We start from the raw sequence: 22,431 nt of genomic DNA, 5'->3' as shown, positions 1-22,431 counted from the left end.
TTCCACATTCCTTCCAACTTTCTCACAATATATATTCACAACTAAAGCTTAACAAAGGAAGTATGGCAGAAATGTTGTACATTATGCTTTGTTCTTCTGTACCATCCCAAGATAACCACATCCCATTAGCAGGGTAAATCTTCATGCTCTGTGCTGCTGTCACCTACTGAACTTAAGGACCGACCCACAAGATAATGAATATATATAAATACATTATTACTCTTATATGTGGTTGAACACAGCAGTATATTTTTTGTGCACACAAATGTGGACCAGCAATGCTGGGAGGATTGAACTTGGTAGACAATTGCCTTTTTTCCACCCAAACTGACTATGTACTGTAAGTGTATAACCTCCTTCCGTGCTTCATTAGAGTTGTTGTTGTACCATTTTACAATTGTTATTCACTGAGAATATGTATTACTTGGTCTTTTTTATAATGTGTTGGGGAGTCACACATTGTATGCTTACCAAAACAATTTGAACAATTCAGTGTTTTTCTATGCTCAGTAGGAGACTATAAAGTGTACTGTAAAGTGGAAAATGACTACAGCTCTGACCTTGCCATACCGTTAAACACAAAACAAAACTACTTCTCTTTTTTTTACAAAGAAAAAGATTATTGTTGAAATATATAAATCCTTTTATGTGTTGACATAGTGACCCCATGAAAAATGCATGTATGTTATATTGTATATACCACAAAACAGCAACAATTTTACATGAAAAAAGTTTTTACCTGCATAAGGGGTCATGACAAGGGCACTATCTGCGAATCAATTGTTAATTATTATATTTAAGAAAAAATGATCATCTTGAGAATAATTGAGAGATATCTGTTGAATAAGTACCGGTGTTAAGTGGTAACTTGATATAAGTGGGGTTCCTGATATAAGTTTTTTTAAGTAACTGATGTACGGATGTGTGTCAGACCCCAATTATATTCAAAGGGTTTGAATTCGAATTGCTTGGACCAGGGGCATTAACAAAAATGTGTGAATAGTTTATCTTGTCCCAATAGCAAAAATGTAACTTGTTTACAGTGAACTAAGAATTGAAGATCTCTCTAAATCAGATTTATATAACTTGGAACTTTTAGCACTAACCCAACAAAGATAAAACAAATGAAAATAGAAAAAACTCAGACTCTGTAACAATTCTTAAATTAAAGCTGACATTTGTAGTTTTGAGGTTGGACTTTGGCTAAAATGGCGCTCTGATTTGCACATGCGGAAAAACCAATAATTATTCATTACTGTGTAATCAAGTGAATTTTACATTCATGGAAACTAGGCTATTTTGGGTAAGCGTAAAGTATTGAAAGCTGGAATGTTCAGCATCATATTCCACCAAGTACTAAACAATGGTATCAGTATTATATCTAAACAGAATTCTAAATACATTTTCCATTATATGTTTTTAGTTATTTCTTTGATTTAAATCGCGTTGGCTGTTCAGAGCATTTAGACCTTGTAAAGTGGCTGGTGTTACTGATTATATATATAATATTTCCTAATCAAAAGAATTTGAAAACTTCAGACTTAAGCCACATTGGGTATTCTTACATTTACTAAACAAGCGGTTCTTTCCCACAGTCTAAACTTTGTTCACATTCATGGAAAACGGAAATGATTTTTATAATAATTGTTTTCAGGACAATAATTTTTGTCCTTTTTTACAAAGGGGCTGATTTATCAATCTTCAAATTCAAATTTGAAACCTCCAAGTGAAACTTGGAAGGTCACACAACCTATTACCACAAAAATCCAGATCTTTGTAAGCAGGTGCCCACGGAGACTTATGAATATAAAATGGCAGAAGAAAATGACAAATGAAGAGCTGTGGAAAACCACTAACCAGCTACCAATAGAAATTCAATTAAGGAAAAGGAAGTGGGGTTGAATAGGCCACACACTCAGGAAGGGTGAGGAATCTATAGAAAGAAGAATGGAATCCACAAGGATCAAGAAGAAGGGGATGGCCTCGAAAAACATGGAGAACATCAGTGGAAGAAGAAATTCTAAAGGTGGTAAAAACATTGAATGAGATAAAGAATGTAGATCTGAATGGAGAGTCTTCACAGATGCCCTATACTCCACTGGAAGTCAAAGGAACAGATGATGTTTTTGATATACATTTTTCAATAAATAAGTAAATGATTAAGTTTTGTAAAATTTCAAGTTTAATTAAATTAAAAAATACTACAACTTCACAAATTCAGATTTTGATAAATAGGCCTCTTTTTTTTTTAAAATAATATTTGGATTGGTTTTCTCATTAGTGCTTTTTGTCAGCACCTGATTTGTACAGTGGATGTCAATGGGACATTTGTGATTGGTGAGAAACATTTCAAGAATTTAAAAATTGCTACAATAATAGTAAATAGAAGAAAAAAAGCACACCAAAATAAGAGAAAACACAAAAAAACAAGACACGTTAAAGACAATGTGCATCTAGTCTTCATTTTCTTATTTTTTACAGTTTATCAGTATTTCAGATATAAGCAACATTTGGCATTCTTACAATCACAAAAATTCCTGTAAAACATTCAGATGGAATCAAAGTATATGCAACTGTAGAGCAGTTGCATATACTTTAACGCAAGTATGAAAAAAGTGAATAATGAAGTGAGCAAGAGTGGTTATTCATTGCATATGGATACTACAGACACAAAGGGGCAGATGTATCAAGGGTCGAATATCGAGGGTTAATTAACCCTCGATATTCAACTGCCGAATTAAAATCCTTCGACTTCGAATATCGAAGTCGAAGGATTTTGCGCAATTCGTTTTAATCCATCAATCGAAGGATTATCCGTCGATTAGAAAATTGTTAGGAAGCCTATGGGGACCTTCCCCATAGGCTAATATTGGCCTCGGTAGGTTTTAGGTGGCGAACTAGGGGGTCGAAGAAATTTTTAAAGAGACAGTACTTCGATTATCGAATGGTTGAATATTCGAACGATTTTTAGTTTGAACCGTTCGATTCGAAGTCGAAGGTCGTAATTGAAGGTCGAAGTAGCCAATTCGATGGCCGAAGTAGCCAAAAAAAAATTCGAAATTCGAACTATTTTTCCTCTATTCCTTCACTCGAACTTAGTGAATGGGCCCCAAAGTATATCAATGGAAGCTTGCCAATTATAAAGGCCCATTTATAAAAAAAATTGTAGTAAAGAAAACACAATTGTGGTAATAGATCATGACTAATCATTATTCCACAGTGGTATCCTTGATTTTGATCAGATTTGCAGGAAAAAGTACAGTTGTGTTTTAACCTCATTTCCAATACATCAGTCCCTGAGCATTAATATTATTGATGAGCAAAACAAGTGTGTTTTGCCTCAGCAAAACATTTGTGAAACCACAACATTTTGCATTAATGTTAATAGGAAAGCAAAATTACATTGCGGTTAAAGTGTTTTTGCTCTACAGTTGCATACACATTGTCCTACCTTGTTAAAGGAGATCTTTTCTTCATAGAAGAAAAAGATCCCATGTTACTTGTTTCTTCCAAACAAGTCACCCAGACAGCTCCTTAGATAGAAGGGGGGGGGGGCCGGGATGGTCTTTGATCCTATTGGTTTATGTGAAAGACTAAGGTGAGATGATAATAATGTTTCTCCCAGCTAAACAGACTGCGTTTTTGAAACAAAATGCACACTGACATTTTAGAAAATTCTAGTAAATTCTAGTGCATTAACGAAAAATTATACTGTCAGCAAAACTGCAAATTTCACTGCAAATCTATAATGGCTGAAAATGTTTACCCATCCCTAATTGCTATAATGTCAGGACCAGCCCGAGACTTGAATTCTAGGTGCTGCGCTCCTTGTGTGCTGCACTTACTCCATGAGCCACTGGAGGCTCTTAGGGCAGGTCCTGGTCCCTATACCTGACTATAGTTTTCTCCTCCCTGTTCTCCACCCACCTCGTTTCCCATTCCTCATCACCATCCCTTTATAAACCCAGCCCTGAGCCTTGCTCCTGTTCCTGTACCCCCTGCATGACCTGTGTTCCTTGTTCCAGCATTCCTTGTTCCAGCGTTCCTTGTTCCAGCATTCTTGGTTCCTGGCCTTTGTTCCCCATCTTCTCCTGACCCTCCTGGATTTCCTGGTAATGACCTTGGCTTGATCCTGTTTATTGATTTTTGCCTGTTATTATCTTCTGTTGTCATTAAATCTCAACAGTATTCACTATGTTGTCTCCAATTGTCTATGGGTATCCCCCTGGGCTTCCCCTATACCCACTTTCCAGTGTGTGGCTAACTGCATTTACAGCTGCTCTCCGCTGTAACCGTTACATATAAATGTATTATTCAACTTATAGCTCCCCCTTGTGTGCTTCAAAACATATATCAAAGATTTTTAAGACTTTTTGGAATCAAGTCCCTATATTGTCAATCCAACCCACTTAACACATAAAAAGACATAAAAGTATTATTGCAGTAGTCATGCTACTATTGTACCAGAGGCATTAGATTCCAACAAATAAGCACTCACCCTACTTGGCCTTCAGGCCGGGAACCCTTAGCTCATATTATCAAGCAAAGTTAAATCCAGGGGGCACAATCAGAATAGTATGTATTGCAGAAAAAAACATCATTAGTTGTTTTAGCTGAGTTAGCCAGAAATTTCCAGACAATCAGAATTATATATGGTGAAAAGATCTGCCAGGAATCCATTTGTATTCCAACGTTTCATATTTGATAAATCTACCCTTAAATTTTTGCTGGTTACTTTTTCCCTCATTAACATTGTTATTTTAATTTAATCTTATAGGACATTTCAAAGTGACAATATACTGCCCTTTGTTGTATATTTTGCACAGATTCTGATTTTTTTTTATAGTATATATCTTGGCCTCTTCCGTGTTCTACAGTCTGTACCCCTGCAGGTCTCTTTGAACTAAATCCATGAATTTCAAAGAGAAAAAGATATACTTTATATCCTGTCTCCCCAACTCTGCTTTAATCCTTTTATTTGCTTACTGCTGTGCCTTGATATCCTAGTTGTGCTTGACAAAAATGATTTCTGTTTCCTGGAGCGTTCTTGGACAACTTTACCCACTCATGAAAGCTGCGACCACTCCCCCACTCTGCTGGTGGACACCAGATTCTATCACTGTAATTCCAGAAAACAAATAAAAAAAAAATCAAGCTAGAGCTGTAGGAAGAATGAAATGAAAAAGAAATTAAAAACAAATCTGAAACATTATTCTTTCCTCTGTATTTATCTTTCATAAACTTTAAACTGTTTAAGCAAATTAAGTTAAACTTGTAAACCTACATGTTTTGTAACTGATTCTGCATAATGTATTTTATTAGGGGAGATGAGGAAACTGATTGTGGAGGGTTTGACATTTCATAAAAAGGTTGATGGTGACATGCCGTTTTGCTGTAGTTGTTAAATACATTTATCAACTTCTTTTTTAAAATTAATGTTTAGAAAAAAAAGGTAAAACAAAAGTAGAATAACTTTCACCCTTGACATCTCCATCGTCATTACCTTTATTCAATGGAGTAGTTAATATGAATTTTTAGGAAATATTTTTTTCCCACAGGTCACAATTTTCATATTCATAAAGACTTAAATACATTTTAATTGAAACATTGCTCAGGCACAATCATTTTTTTAAAGTTTTTTTCTTATTTTACTACAAATGTTGAGATAAAAGGGGCCATTTTTACTGAACAGGAAGCAGTGTGTAAAGTGCAAAGAGTTTTGGACGCCTAAGTATAGACGGGAAGCTGTTTCCTTATCCTGTGTTAAAGTATTCTCCTGGCAGTTCATTAACAGCGTTCTGTTCTATGAAAGGAAAAGTCAACATGTAGTTGATTTCTATTTTTGAATACACCTTTCTGAATGATAGGTGCAGCTTAGGGCCTTGGCAAAGGTAGGCCCAGTAAGTGAAGCTAATTTCAGGAGAGTTCTATAATAGCTCACTCCAGGGGTGAGAGGATCAGGTTAGCTAGTGAGCAGTCATTAACTCCACTGAAAGGATTAGAAGGATTAGAGTCCTGGGCATACCACCCTCAGGATAGGGACACACGTGTACAGAATTAGGGGTGGATCTGTTCTTGCCTAAGTTCCACTTGGGGCTGATACTGAGGATTGGCCACTTCTGTGTTGACTAAATTCACAGTTCAGTTACTGATGGGTAAAGCACTTTTATCTTTGTATATGAGTAGTGATGGGCAAATAAATTCGCCAGACATGAATTTGTGGCAAATTTCCACTTTCCCTGCAAGCAAATTAATTGCGAAATTGCGGCTGGCGAAAAATCTGCCGCATCAAAGTTATTCAGAAGCCCTTTGACTTTAATGCATTTGGACCAAATAGTCGTGCGTATAAAACTTGTCGCTCGTGTCAAAATTGACGCACATCAAAATTATTTTGACGCCCATTGACTTTAATATATTTTGCATTTTTTTCACCATTTCGCAGTAAATTTGTAAACTTTTTGAGAATATATGACTAGAGATTTTTCTAGAGCACATATAAAATAAACATCATTTGGATGTACATGTTAAGAGTGACAAGAAGTGCAGGTTGCAATGGGGCTTTGTACTTACTGTCTGCCAAAGGAACATCTGCACACCATTATTCTGCTCTCTGTGTCCAGGGCCAGACTTCCAAGGGTGCAAGTACTTACCTGACCACTAATCTGTGTGCTCTTGCACCCTTTAGCACCTTAAGGTAAATCCCCCCCAAAAGTCAGAGTTAGTGAAAAACATTATAATCTGTGGGCTGAATGTTTTGAAAAAAATCACCCAGGAGAAAAAAAAACACTAACAAAATATCAACATTTGATATACTGTATATGTATTAACAATGGGTGGAAAGTGTATTAGTCTCTGCCAATATTAATATAGTGAAGTGATACAAATGTAAAATTTACACCTGGCACACAAAAAGGAGAAAAACACAGAAAACATCAATGTTTTTCCTGGACAGTAAAACATTTAATTTGTAGATAGTCTTAATTTTATTATTTTATTTGCAGTTGATGAATTATTTTAACTTTTTGCTTGATGGCACAGTGTCTCAGTGGGTAGAACGTATGTCTTCTTGAGAATTCAATTAAAATAGGCTCTATAAGAGATGGCCTTCTTGTAATTTTGAGTTTCCTGATTAAATGATTTCCAGATCAGTGATCACATACCCACAGTATAATAACAATGATAGCTGGTAATTAATTCAAATATTATTTGGTGTAAATCTGTATTTTAGCTGCATTTTTTTTATGTTTCCCAGAAAGTTTGATTATATGGAAACTGCCACAAACAATCCACCAAACTCCAATAGCTGCATAATAAATCTGTTTTACAAATATTATTAGCTAAATTATTTTTATTCTCACTTCTTATATCTAGTGATGGGCGAATTTGGGGCACTTAGCTTTGCCGAAAAAAATGAATTTCGCGTGAAATAGGCGAAACGGTGAAAAATTTGCAAAATGGTGCCGGCGTCTCGTTTTTTTACACCGGCGTCTGTTTTTGATGCAGGCATCCATTTTTTGGACACTGGCGCACATTCGCTGGCGAAAATGCACCGGTGTCCATATAAAAACTGGTTTTTGCGGAGGTTACGCAAATTTATTCGCCGTCAGCGAATCTCGGGAATTTGCCACAAATTTGCACCTGGTGAATAAATTTGCCGATCACTACTTATAACTCAGTAACGCTAATGAAAAAAAACAATAAAACCTCTTAAATCCATAATCAATATAAAGATAATGTGTATAAAAAAATGTACAAATTTTATTACATTTATTTTTTTAATGTTGTCTTACTTGCCAGCCTGCCGATCTCTTAGAAATTAGAGGATTTAACAGTGGAAGCCAAAGAGGGATAGTAGTATAAGAGGAGAAGAACAAACCCAGAGTTTGTCTCGACTTGGATTACAAACACACAAATAATCGGAACCAAATGCTTTTATTTGTAACTTGCTAAAGGACAAATTTGAATAGGCTTAAAAACCACCAAAACCAAAAGGATGGCAAATCACAAAGAGGAAAAGCTGATATTTCCTATTTGCATGAGTGTTTTTATTGAAGTCTTCTCAAAAACTTGTCTTCCAGTCTCCGACTCTCCTTTGTATTCCCTCTGGTTTCCAATGAGAATTTCCTAATTAACAGCCTTTGTACAGTTGGCTTTTTGTAATGTTTTTAGGAGTAACACAAGCAACTGAGCATTCATTTCATGTCATGGAAGTCTTTCTGCCAAATATGAAAGATTATTTCGTATAGGTATGGGACCTGTTATCCAGCATGCTTGGGACCTGGGGTTTTCTGGATAGGTGGTCTTTCCGTAATTTTGACCTCCATAACTTAAGTCTACAAAAAAATAATTAAACATTAGTTTAAATCATTAGTGAAATTCGGAAAACTTTGTGACATTCGGCGCATGCGCAGTAGAGCCTTACCGGTAAATGTTCCTACTGTGCATGCGCCAGAAGACGCCGGTCAAAGCAGGAAGACGCACATGGGAGAAGATGGCGACTGTGAACTCCGAGGACAGGACCTGCACAGAGGGGTGAGTAACAAGTTAGAGGCATTTGCCCAGGGGGACAGGTAGGCCAGGGGGGAGGGGTTTTGCGCTCAGGGGGTTTCCTTCTCCTTTAATTCAGAGGGCTTTTTCTCAGACACAGTAACAGTAACATTTCAGGCTTACAATAGCCTTTCCTCGGACTGCAATGGGTGAAAAAAATTACGTGCATAAAAAATATGACGCATAGGGTGACAAAATATATTTAAATATATTTAAACCCTCATAGACTTTAATGCATTTTGGCAAATTTTCGCCGGTTCGCAAATTCTTGGTAAAGTAAAATGGGTCAGATTCACCCTTCACTGCTCTCTACCAAAGAAACCTATAATTTAACAAAATATATTTTAATATTAAAAAAAAAATCATTGAATTCTAAAATTATTTGTAGGACTGTGATATGTTGTATCACGTGAGCCTTGTAAGGTAAAATAAAGTTTGCTCCATTTTTTTATCACAGTGAAATAATATTTATTACAATGATTATTATTCAATTTATTCAATTTTGAAGTTTGCATAAAATTTCCATGAGGTCAAGCCGTTTGAATTGTTTTCACTGATTTTGTCATAGTTAAAATTCTTCAGACTCCCAGCGGAATTACAAAAAAAAACTTCTCGGAAATCTTGGCGGAAAAGTCTGATGAAATTATTGACAGATTGGAATGACTACAATTTTCAAAAGAGAATTAATAATTTTCAGTAAGGATTAGAATTTTAAGGGATGAGCAAATGTTTTCACCTGAGTGACACAAATGTTTGCAAATCTTAGCTAGAATTTTGACATGCATTTGTTTTGCTTTTTTTGTACCAATTTAGTGCTACCAATCCCTATTTCTGTAGGGAAATGAGATCAGAGCACATGTACTTGTCTGAGCTGTGAGTGACCCACAGAATGGAAAGTGTTAGCCCAGGTCCAGCAGAGCCTGGGCGGACATGTTCTTTAGCACGAGGCCCAGGCTTTGAGGTGACCAGTGGAAGACCAGAGATCAACAAGGACCACTACCAAACCCCAGGAGCAGAAGCAGCAGAAGGGCCCACATTGAGAGCTGGGAGGAAGGCAAGAGCTGCATCCCTGGGGAAAGTCCCTGCAGCAGCAGTACCAGAGAAATGGGCTAAGCAAGCAGCCAGAGCCAGTGGCCACAGGGAAGCAGCTGGTGAAGTGGAGAGTGGAAATAGATGGAGGGAGGAAATGTGATGAGAGAGGAGTTGTCTTTTACTCATGTTTAAAATGTGGCTCCTAAAATGTGGCTCCTATGGTCATAGTGTGCTTGTGCAGTGGTTAAATGTTCACTTTGTGATGATGTTGGTCACATAGGGTAGGACTGTAAGAATGTTAAGTGCAGAATGTGGGAATTCTATGGCCACTCACACAGGGCTTGCCTTGAAGCTCTCTATAACATCCTTGCCAGAAATCTGGGTCTGCAGATGTCCACAGCCTGCTTCTTTACCAATAGGCACAGTTCTGATACCCTACTTTCAAAAACTGGTTCTATTGCACCAAAGAACCTTTAGCAGTACTTTGTCACTTCTTAGAGGTGGGAGTCAGTAAAATTAAGGGAAAGCCTGAGAAGCAGCCTCTTAAAACACCCAAGCAACTTCCACTAAGGCAAATCCCATCAATACAAACTGACCTGTCAAATAAATATGATCCATTAAAGAGTCAAAAATCTTGTTGATCCACTTGTTGATCCAAAAAGACTTTCGAGGCAATGCAGGAAATTGATGAACTTCAAAGCATGGCATGGGAGGAGAAGAGACACAGAAAGAGGCTGAAGAGGATGGTATACTGAGCTGATACAGGTCAAACTCTTGCTGAAGAATCTGATAGTGGGGCAGAGGGGAATTCAGACAGCAAAATAGAGGAAGGGGAGGAAATGGACACAGGGCAGGAGCCTTTAAGTCATAAAAGACTTTCGGAAATGCAGGTTGGTAAAACCAGATAAAGAAAAATGGTGGAGGTTATTTACCCATTGACACAGATGAAATTGCGTTTCTTGGGGATGATGATCCTATACTTCCAGGTATTCAGATTAAAAGGTATGGGGGCCTTGAGAGTGATACCAGTCATGAAGATAAGAAAAAGAGAAAAAGGAGAAAGAAAAGATCTAAAGAAATAATTTTAATCATGGTTTTCTCTCCACTCAGGATCATGTCCATCAATGGGGCAAAGATCCGAAGTTGCGCCAGCGACAGCTTCGCCGCACTTTGCCAGGCGTAGTTTCTCCAGCACTACGCAAATTCACTAAAATGCGAAGTTGCGCTCAGGGAGGCGAACGGTAGTGAAGTTGCGCTAGCGTTAATTCGTCAAGCAAAGCAAAGTTACGCTAGCGATGACTAATTTGCATACGGCGCCAAGTTAAAGTACAATGAACGTATATGTAGCAGCAAATACATTACATTACACAAGTCTGGGAAATCTTCATAAAATAAAATAGAGTTGTTATTTTGCCCTATACATGTGCCCACTGTATATTTTAGGTGCTATATGTTAGGAAATGTAGGGGGGAAGGAGGCTTTTTCAGCCTATCACCCTTAAAAAAAGAAAAGACACCAGCGTTTTTTAAACTTTTAAACTTTTTTTGAAGCAATCTCTGTCTACTCTATTGCAGTTCGTCTGGTCCGAGGTGACGAAGGCAAGTCTGGCGCAACAGGTAACGTTCAGTAAAATGTGCAAGTGAGTGAATTAGCGTAGTTACGTCCGTTCGCCATAGCGCAACTTCGCCTGGCGTAAGGGTGTGAAGTAGCGCTAGAGTAGGTCCACTTCGCTAGCGAATTTAGGCCAGTGCCCATTAGTAAATCGGCAAAGTAACTAAATGACGTCAAACTGGCAAAACTGCGCTAGCGTTAGCCGCTTCACGTTTTAGTGAATTTGCCCCAATGTCTCCTGTATGAAGTTGCACAGTGTCGTTTTCCAGGCATATTCAATGTTTTTCAAGCCTTTGCATTTATTATTATGGGGATGTCTTGTTTTGGGTTTTGGGGTCTTCATCTTTTGGATAGGGAATGGGGTTAGAGTGGGTGTGGGCTGTGGATATTTTAATTTGGTGGAGGAGAATGGAATCCAATTTGGAACGAGACAAGATTTTGAAACTGGCTATCCATTGGGGATTGTGGCATTGGTGAGTGTGTGGGGAGGCCATCAATATGGACAAACGGGTGGACTTCCTTGTATGGGTGGAATGGGAAGGGACTCTTCTGTTGGTGGGTATTTGAAATGGACTGCTCTAAAGCTTGTTTAATCTACAGTTATTTTTTATGTTAGTTTAAGAATTGTATTATGTTTTGTTTCTTTACTGTAAGCATTTTATTTGAATAAAAATCCATATATATTAGGCCCCTATCTAGTGCTACCAATCACTGTGGGGGAGATTAAATCAGAGCATTCAGGACCCTTCCAACACTCTCCTCTTGTCACTGTCCCAATAATAGATCTTCCTATCTTATGTTACCATTAAATTAAATGAAAGCAGAGCAGACAGTAACCATTCCAACGCCTTTCCCATGTCATATATTTTAGGCTCCTGCCAATCTGTATTCCTCTATGAAACAGCAGTCAGTAAACCTTTCCACCCCTGTGATTTACTGTGTCAGCACAAACCATTCCAACCCAGGCAGCACATTTCTCTGTCACTCACTGATATTTAATGGCACAAAAGGAAGGGTGTGCCTAATTACCCACTTATTTCATAAACCATGGGATGTATTCCTCCAGAGCACTTTATAATGCGGCGGCAGAACACTCCTCAGATGGCTTATTTGAAAGATAGTGAACCACTGAAATCCGTATTCGAGTTTTGAAACCTGCCAAGCCTCTGTTTACACCCACAATAGTAAGTTCTCGGGCGCCCACGCAAATGAAAAGGGACAGATGTATAATAACGTTGGCTGTCTCTGGGGTCAGGTGAGGATAAGAACAGGTAACAGATCGGGTGCCTCGAAATGGCTCAGCAGTCTGTGCATTTAATTACAAAAAAGGTCATTTTGAAAAAAAAAAAAGGCTCGCGTAATGACATAATGTTCTAGAATTTCATCAAGAGGGAGTTGTTTCAGGACATGGCAATGCAGATCAAATATAATATACATTTTATTTGCTTCAAATCCTTAGAATATCATAACATAGAAGGCAAGGGAAGATGCCAAGTCCAACACGCCGCCTCGTTCACCTGCTCCTTTTGCCTACGAGACATTCGGAGAGATAAACCAAACTGCAAGGAAGATTAGAACGTTGCATATACTCACATTACTTTCAACAGTGTAGGGTTTCCTGCTATTTGTTATTATATGTATGAGTGATTTACTGTGCTGTCAGAGAACAAATTGGAAAGAAAATTAATTCCATATAGTAGGGGAAAAAAAAAGACCAGGCGAACATTTACATTGTTCTTCCGTGACGAGACCTTGGGTTTCATTTTGACTCACGCAGTCACAACTGCTAAAATAAAGGGTGGATTTATTAAACCTTGAGATTCTGTAGAAATGTAAAAATACCAGAAGAAATAAAAATAGACAAACAGGTTAAAGTGAAACTTTCCATTAGTCTATAGTAGCTAGGCTTTACATGGGCTACAATACTGTACATTATAGCATTATTTTAAAGGGATGGTTAATCTTTAAATTAATTTTTAGTATGTTATAGAATGGCCAATTCTAAGCAACTTTTCAATTGGCCTTCATTTTTTCTTTTTTTATAGTTTTTGAATAGTTTGCCTTCTTCTTCTTCTAAATCTTTCTAGTGTTCCCACTGTTTGGGGATCCCTGGTCTTGTCACTGATCAAGTCTACGAGCCTTTTATGGATAGACTTATTGGTACTTGGAAGTCCATATTGCAAAATGGATGTCTCTGGACAGTAGGAGCCTTTTCTGGTCATTTGCATACAATAAACCCCACCCAGAGGCTTGCAGGCAACATGTTGTTCTCCAACCTCCTTGATGTTCTTTGAAGCCTCAAATCATCTATCAATTTCCTGCCTTCTGTTCTGAATTGAGCACTTATTGATACAGGGGAAACCTGGAAATACCACCCCCTCTGGACCAGTTGGTAGCTCCAGGGTTCCCCAGTGTCAGTAGGCTATTGACTATACAAAGTGCAAGGAGCTAATTTCGACTTTGCAGGAAAAGCGTTGGGGACCACAACTGAACCTGCTGTGACACATGAGCCCTATTGTCTTATCAAGTATAATGTTTTATAATACAGTAAAACATAAAAAAGCAAGAGCATCACAAAAGAGTCAGCAAATTGGTGAGAAAGCCTACTTGTCCCCCTTTTCCATCAGCTTGTTCCCTGTGTACCAGTAGGATCTATAACTATCCTAAAGCAAAGCAGATTGCAGCCATTAACACAGGATGGCCCTGCTCTACAGAACCAAGTTGCTAGGTCAAAGTTTGTAATCAGAGAGCCATACGGGTCAAATGAGAAATGAACCATTAAACATTTAAACATAAAAAGTTCCAGGTATGAGAAGGAATGGAGTCTTCCACTTGGATTGAGATCCATTTTCAAGAAGTGTCTTTTTAAGCTAATAGAGCTACAGGACTGACTGCCTGTCTAATCACTGTGAAAAATAGTTTGGAGTCTTTCAGCATCATTGAACTTATGGACTTTTTTTACCCATGAGCCACATTCAGATGTAAAAAAAGTAACACAAGCATAAAAAAATGTTCTATAATAAGGGCTGTGATTTTCCATTTGGTAGTTTCTGTGTGGACAGCCTACAGTTTGGCACCACACTTGTTTTTCATGCAACCATCTTGTCTTAAAACCTGGAATTCAAAAATAAGCACCTGCTTTGAGGCCACTGGGAGCAACATCCAAGAGGTTGAACATATCGCTCGCAAGCCACTGGTCAGAGAACACTGCTCTTGTCCTAGATCAAGTCTACCAGCCTCTAGAAAGTCTTATTTGAATGAGGGAGTCCATATGTTAGTATGTGGGCACCTTTTCTGGTCATGTGCACAAAGTGAACCCCACCCATAGGCTTGCAGGTAACATGTGGCCCTCCAACCTCCAGCAGCCTCAAAGCAGAAGCTCATCTATCAAATTGCTGGCTAACTTCAGAACTTATTTAATCCAAATAATATTCACTGAAATAGCTACCAATGTGGTAACTATTCCCGACATACAGTATATAAGCACTTTTAACATTAACTCTTTCGGATTTCTGGCTTGGACACAAGTTTTGGAGGCATAGTGACCATGTGCACTTCTGAACACAGCCTCCTGTAATCTGCCAGTCCTCATGGGCTCTACCAAATAACCAGTTACAGCCCTTATTGAGCATATCTAGGAACTTTTCTCATGCTTGTGTTATTCCTCAACTTTTTTCAATTTTAATGTGGCTCAAAAATGTTGGGGGGCCCTGGTTTAGGGCTTTAAATATAGTAGGACAAGTGGTAGCTACCCATGGCACAATCTGTAATATAGATACAACTAACTAAACAATGGAGCTGCCAAAGTACTGCTGTTCATCGAAACACAAATATTCAAGACCACAGCGACCTTGCACATTTTTTAATCTCTTGTATGTAAGTATGATTTAAGATTCCCATGTGCAGAGGTCTCAAGCTCAAGCACAATATAAAAAATGTAATATATCTAGAGCTGATACCTTCTGTGATTTCTAAAACCCAAAAATACTTTTGCTATCTAGAATGATCAACCACTGCATTCCCACTGATGGCTAATCAGCCTTTTAACATAATAGACTCCACAAAAGAATTTAAAAAAAAAATGTAGCATGAAGTTGTTGAAATCTAAGGGTAGCAGAGTGTTTAAATAACCTCGTTTTGCAGAAATAAAAACTTGAACGTAGCCTTGGCCGACACTCAGATATTTCCTATACATCCAAAATATGTTCCCTGTCATAAAAAAGGTTTCCAAATCTGAAAAGCTTTATTACACTGTCAAATTGAGGTGTAAGGCAATGTTTTGGAAACAAAAAAATCGGACACATCTGTTTGTTTTAATTAACACAAAAGCATGCAATTTAAAGGAGGATAAAATATCCATGAAATAATAAATACTGAGCTCTTCAAGGATCAGCTAATGAACGAGTTGATGGTCTGCAGACATGTTTAATGCTCTCTCTCTCTCTCTCTCTCTGAATTAGGCTACACGAGGAAAACATTTACTCTCGCAATTAATTTTATTTGCTTTCTGTTTGGTTCCTTGATAACTGCTAAATATTAGTTCCAAGGTCTAGACACTGAAAAGAATGTGATTGAGATCTGAGCCACCTATTTGGCTATAAACTTCTTGTTCCCTTTAATCATATCTTGAATTACAGATATCCTTTCAATAAAGAGGTGCGTTGGGCGGAAAATGACTCCCATTTCCAGGTCTCCCGCTTTTGTCTATTTTTAGTCATAATTTATTTGATTCTAAGAAGAAACTCTATAAATATCAATTCAGCAAGTAGTTTATATTAGACATTCCTTAACATATAGTATATTTTTTATTTTTTCCATTTTTAAGACCATATGGACAGCCATGTAAAATAGTCATCATTTCGGTTTATAGCTTTTTACAAACATACCAATAAAGAGTATACTGATATTTGCACCATTGAAGCTGCTTAGTCTAATATCAAGCGGTTGATAGAAATTGGAAATATAATTGAATTCTGTTTTCAAAAAGCTGCTACCGCTAAAATTCAACCTTTAATAATTTTAATTAGTTTCTGGTGATCGACTTTAGAGAAAAGGGGGGCAAAGTAGTACAGTTTTATTGAGGGTTTAGGTTCGCCTTTATAAGAAGCCTTTTTTAAAAAAGACGACCCCCTACTGACTTCAACTTTCCATGAGTCTCTGCTTCATGCATTTTTACGGAAGGATTTTTAATTTATTAAATTATTTGTCTGGTGCTGGTCTCTTTTACCAGAAATCAGTGGGATTTTTACATCATTCCTGAGCAAATTTGCACCAAACCCAACCGGTCAACTAACTACAGGAGGAACAAGGAAAGCAACTGTGTGATTGGGTGCAAATTTGCCCATTGATAAATGAGCCTATATACATTATTGTAATAAAACCTACCTGCCCTGGTGGTCTAGTGGGGCGCGTGGTCCTCTTCCTGTGGCATCTTGCCTTCCTGCGTGTTGTTTATAGGCGCAAACATGTGTTTTGGCGCGAATGTGCACGTTTTTGGCGCAAATTATTTCCCCTATAAAAGGCCCATTCTGACTGCAGACAGGTGCCCGTGATAGAACTTGGTTTCTAGTGGTTTCCTGAGCCTTGTGCATTTGATCCTGAATCTGTTTGTCCTGATTATCCAGTTTTGACTCCTGCTGTGAGGACTCAGCGCGCATGAGCGCACAGGCCAAGACGGATGCCGGCACAAACGCATGTGCGTCTTCACGCGTCGCGCGCCGAAACGGAAAAAAACGTCCGCTAACGTGAACGTGCGCGGCGTGATGACGCAGGACGCAGGCGTCATTACGTTTGGCGCCAAAATACCCCTTTAAAAGGACGCTCAAGGAAAGGCTCTGTGCTTGTTGATAATTTAACCTGCTCCTGAACATTTGGAAACTTTGACTCTTGATTCTGGTTTTGACTCGGCTTTGGATATCGACTTTCGACTGAACTCCGCCTGCATTTGACCCCAGCCTGTTTATCCATTACGACTGAACTCTGCCTGCATTCGACCTCGGCCTGCTTCCCGATTACGACTGAACTCCGCCTGCACCGACCCCGGCCTGCCCCTCGACTATTCTTCTGCCTACTCCATCTGATTACTGTTGTCTGCTATATCTTGTGTCATTCCTGCTGGACCTCGTCTCCTCATATCTGGACTCTGGACAGGTGAGGCCTGACACCTGCTTGTTCCCTGACTACTCTGCATTCTGTATCCTGACCCTTGCCTGCCTACGACAACTCTTCCTGCTTAACCCCTTGATTGACAACCCGGTTTTGACCCTTGCCTGCCTGACGATTCTGATATCCGCCTGCCTCGACCCAACCTGTCTGACCATCCTTCTGCCTAATCCTTTTGTACCGTGACCTTCGGCCCAAAAGACTTTGCTAACAACCGAGTCCCTTCGCCAGCCAGAACATCTCACCTTGTACCTCTCGTTAAGTCCAGGTGGCACCCAAGTAAGCTGAGGGCTCGTCCCAAAGCCCAACGGTGGTCACACTACTGGTGAAGCCGAGCCGAGACCAGGGTGACATTTGTAAGACAACATAAGCCAATAACAATATAATAGTTTCTGCACACAAGGAGTATAATGTATACTAATGGGTATGCACAACTTCATTTTAAGAGTGAAACATAAAATCAAAATAAATAATAAGGAAAATTCCTCCACCGGCATTATGCCGATTTTACCGAGGAGACCTGCAGATGTTTCTTCATCATTGAGGTCCCAGAGTCATTACTGAGCAACAGTGTCTTAGTCATGTTTACCACTAAACACGGTTACAAGTTCCATGCTGTTATTTCCATCTTCACGGACTCTGAAAACTAAAACCACATCCAGCGTTTGGCAGCAAACACTGGGCTCTGACAGCTGAATCAATGCAGAGTGTGAAATGGCTCAGACTTCTGTTAAAGGCAGCAGGTGTGAGGAGAGGTAGAAAAAGCCTCCTGCTTGTAATTAACTTTAAAAGTCTGGTTCGGATTTTCACACTGTCTTAAAGCTACATTCCTGTATAACCATAAAGGAACACAATGTTATCAATGTGTTTTCTTTACACAAAAAATATCTCCTATGAAAGAATAGACTCCTCCTCTATTCCAGGTCCTCTATAAATTTGTTATTGTTAGGGAAGAATTCGAATTTTCAATTTTTTTTTTCAAATCAGCATTAGTATTTTGCCATGCATTTTGTTTCACCAGGGGGGAAAAAATTAAAAAAAAAAACATCTATTGACTTCACTGCATTTGGACTAAGAACTTGAGAAAAATGTCCTTTTACTTCAATGGATTTGAAGTGAGAAAAAACTTCTGTTGAGCAATGAAAAATCGCCCAATGACTTCAACAAATTTGAAAAAAATGTGTAAAAAAAAATGCCCATAGACTCCAATCTATTTGGCACAGTTTTGCTCATAGCTAGTGATTATCTTTACTGATATAGCCCTTATTATTCAACATTAACATCAGTCCCTGACCCTGAGGAGCTTTAGTGAGTTGAGTTGTAGTCTTCTTCTCCTATCACAGGCGCACATGTAGGCATGGGGACATAATAGGGTCAATCTCATCAGTAGCCAATTCACTTACCAGTTGTGCTGGACAGTGCCAAATCCACAGAAACAAGGTAGAGATATACACTTGCTATTCAGATAGATCCCTGGATGAAATAGAACCCAAACTGCTTCCAAGAATGCATCTTCATTCCTGTGGAAGACAAGCTTGACAAAGTTGTCCTTATATATCTGGCTTCCTACTCACATATCCTTTGGTGGATATCTCATACTGACCATTGGTTTCCCTTAGGGATGCACCGAGTCCACTATTTTGGATTCGGCTGAACCCCTGAATAGGGATGTAGCGAACGTCGGAAAAAATGTTCGCGAACATGTTCGCGAACGTCCGGACAAAAATGCGAACGGTTTGCGAACGTTGCGAACCCCATAGACTTCAATGGGAAGGCGAATTTTAAAAGCTAGAAAAGACATTTCTGGCCAGAAAAATGATTTTAAAGTTGTTTAAAGGGTGCAACGACCTGGACAGTGGCATGCCAGAGGGGGATCAAGGGCAAAAATGTATCTAAAAAATACATTGTTGACACAGCGCTGCGTTTTGTGCTGTAAAGGGCAGAAATCACACTACGTCTCACTCAGGTGATGTTTCTGGACACGGAATGTGAAAAAGCTCACACAGCTAGGTGGCACTTGGTTAAAGACTGGGCAAACAATGCCTGCAAGGGCAATGTATACACTACAGCAGTGGATACGGAATATATTATTGCTGCTTGAAAAACGTCACTCAGGTGGTGTTTCTGGACACGGAATTATTATTGTTATTATTTAGACAGAATGTGAACAAGCTCACACAGCTAGGTGGCATTACTAGCCAGCAAAGCTACCTAACCTAAAATGTCCCTCAAATCCCTGCAGACTTCTGTCCCTACAATACAGAGCAGTATCAAGTAGATTACTAGCCAGCAAAGTTACTATCAACTGTCCCTCAAATCACTAACAGCTCTCTCTCTACACTAGCTCTTCCAAGCACACACAGGCAGAATGAAAAAACGCTGCAGGGCTTCAGTTTATATATGGAAGGGGAGTGGTCCAGGGGGTGTGGGGGTGGTCCAGGAGGGAGAGCTTCCTGATTGGCTGCCATGTATCTGCTGGTCTGGGGGAGAAATGGCAAAAAAAAGCGCCAGCTAAGGCGAACCCAAATTGGCGAACGTTGCGAACGTTGCGCGGTCGATGTTCGCGCGAATTAGTTCGCGGGCGAACAGTCCGCGACATCCCTACCCCTGAATCCTTCACGAAAGATTCGGCTGAATACCAAACCGAATCCGAACCCTTATATGCATATGCAAATTAGGGGTGGGAAGGGGAAAACATTTTTTACTTCCTTGTTTTGTGACAAAAAGTCACGCAATTTCCCTCCCTGACCCTAATTTGCATATGCAAATTAGGATTCGGATTCGGTTCTGGCCAGGCAGAAGGATTCGGCCGAATCCAAATCCTGCTGAAAAAGGCCGAATCCTGGCCGAATCCCGAACCAAATCCTGGATTCGGTACATTCCTAGTTTCCCTATTGTGATCCAATAAGCCCAAACCATAAGTAAGAGAACATTTCCAGAGAGGTGGCATGTCCCTTGCTATTAGGGATGCACCAAATCCAGGATTCGGTTCAGGATTCGGCCAGGATTCGGCCTTTTTCAGCAGGATTCGGATTCGGCCGAATAACTCTGCCTAACCGAATCCTAATTAACATATGCAAATTAGGGGTGGGGAGGGAAATCGCGTGACTTTTGGTCACAAAACAAGGAAGTAAAAATGTTTTCCCCTTCCCACCCCTAATTTGCATATGCAAATTAGGGTTCGGATTCGGTTCGGCCAAATCTTTCACAAAGGATTCGGGGGTTCGGCCGAATCCAAAATAGTGGATTCGGTGCATCCCTCCTTGCTATGTGAATCGTGTTACATACATGAAAAAACAGAAGGATAAATAATATCTCTCAGTGTTTCTGTTTATTCCAGAACAACTCCTTCCACTCTGCTCATAGAAACCTACAGTATAATAAACATATTTTTGGAAACCCAAAAGTAGTTAAAAGTTGTACCTATTTTATAGCTTGTGCCTCTAATAAAATAAATTCCGTGAATTAGTGGGACCATTTTCCTTAAATCTTGAATCAAATGCTTCTGTTAGAATACAGGGACAATGTTTTTGTTTGGGAAAGTAATTAAACGAAGGAGGGGGGTTTGTAAGCCCACAAATAATAAAGAGAGCCAATCTCCCGTGCACACAGCCGTTTCAATTGCGTGCGTTTGGTAAGTGCTCTCTGAAAAAAAAAATCACCCAGGGATTCATTATCCATTTCTGATTTATTTCAATCTAATTCCAACGGCACAATAAAACTTGTAACATAAAGGTGTTTTATTAAGTACCTCACTGAATCATACTGTAATAAAAAATGCGACACACCTTAAACAGATTGAGCGCATTGATTACATCAAGGTCTCATAAACCTCAACGTCATGTGAAAAAGATTCGGTCGTCTGAAGCCCATAATATGCATTGCTGTACGTCGCACATAAACAGTAATACTAGAGGCTTTAGGTGGCCCTTAACAGAATTACCGAACATCTATTATTCAGCTGTTCCTTGTGTTGCTACGAAACAACTCTCCTTGTGTTCCCTTGTTTGTTTCTGACACTCCTGCAGATTTACAAAGTGATATCAAATAATAAAGGGATTGAGGGACTTACATATATAGGCTTGGGTTGGTGTTAAACCTGAACAAGAATGAATGTTATTCTTTTAGTGCTTTGCACTTTTCACCCAAATTTCTGGGGATCCAGACACGGGGTAAATGTTGGAAGCGTTATATGGGAACATAGCCAAGGAATAATGAGAGCAAGCATGTGATTGGTCAGTGTGGGTTACTGGTTAAATTTACACAGATACTCAGCTTGCATTATTTAGGGGCCGATTCACTAAATTCGAGTGAAGGATTCGAAGTAAAAAAACTTCAAATTTCGAAGTATTTTTTGGGCTACTTCGACCATCGAATGGGCTACTTCGACCTTCGTCTACGACTACGACTTCGAATCGAAGGATTCCAAGTAAAAATCGTTCGACTATTCGACCATTCGATAGTCGAAGTACTGTCTCTTTAAAAAAAACTTCGACCCCCTAGTTCGCCATCTAAAAGCTACCGAAGTCAATGTTAGCCTATGAGGAAGGTCCCCATAGGCTTGCCTAACTTTTTTTGATCGAAGGATATTCCTTCGATCGTTGGATTTAAATCCTTCGAATCGTTCGATTCGAAGGATTTAATCGTTCGATCGAAGGAATAATCCTTCAATCGTACGATCGCAGTATTTGCGCTAAATCCTTCGACTTCAATATTCGAAGTCGAAGGATTTCAATTCCTAGTCGAATATCGAGGGTTAATTAACCCTCGATATTCAACCCTTAGTGAATCAGCCCCTATGAGTGACTGGTACAATGACAAAACACTGAATCAACTCACCTTTCTTTGTAGAATTCGGCTTGTGCCATCAATACTCTCATTTAGCGTTTACTCCTGTCATTCATAGACTTCCTGAAATGATCCAAAGCCTAAAGCATTGTCCATAGTAGCCTTAAGTGCTGTTAAGTTTGACTCTTGCAACCATATAGATGATGTTTCTCCAAATGAGTCTTCAAGGTTCTCAGTATCTCATTGTTGTTTATCCTCTACCTATAACTTTCTTAAATGTTTCCAAACTTC

The sequence above is a fragment of the Xenopus laevis genome, chromosome 6L, assembly GCF_017654675.1.
Source record: "Xenopus laevis strain J_2021 chromosome 6L, Xenopus_laevis_v10.1, whole genome shotgun sequence".
NCBI classification, from domain to species: Eukaryota; Metazoa; Chordata; class Amphibia; order Anura; family Pipidae; genus Xenopus; species Xenopus laevis.
Note: the sequence above shows the minus strand (reverse complement) of the source record.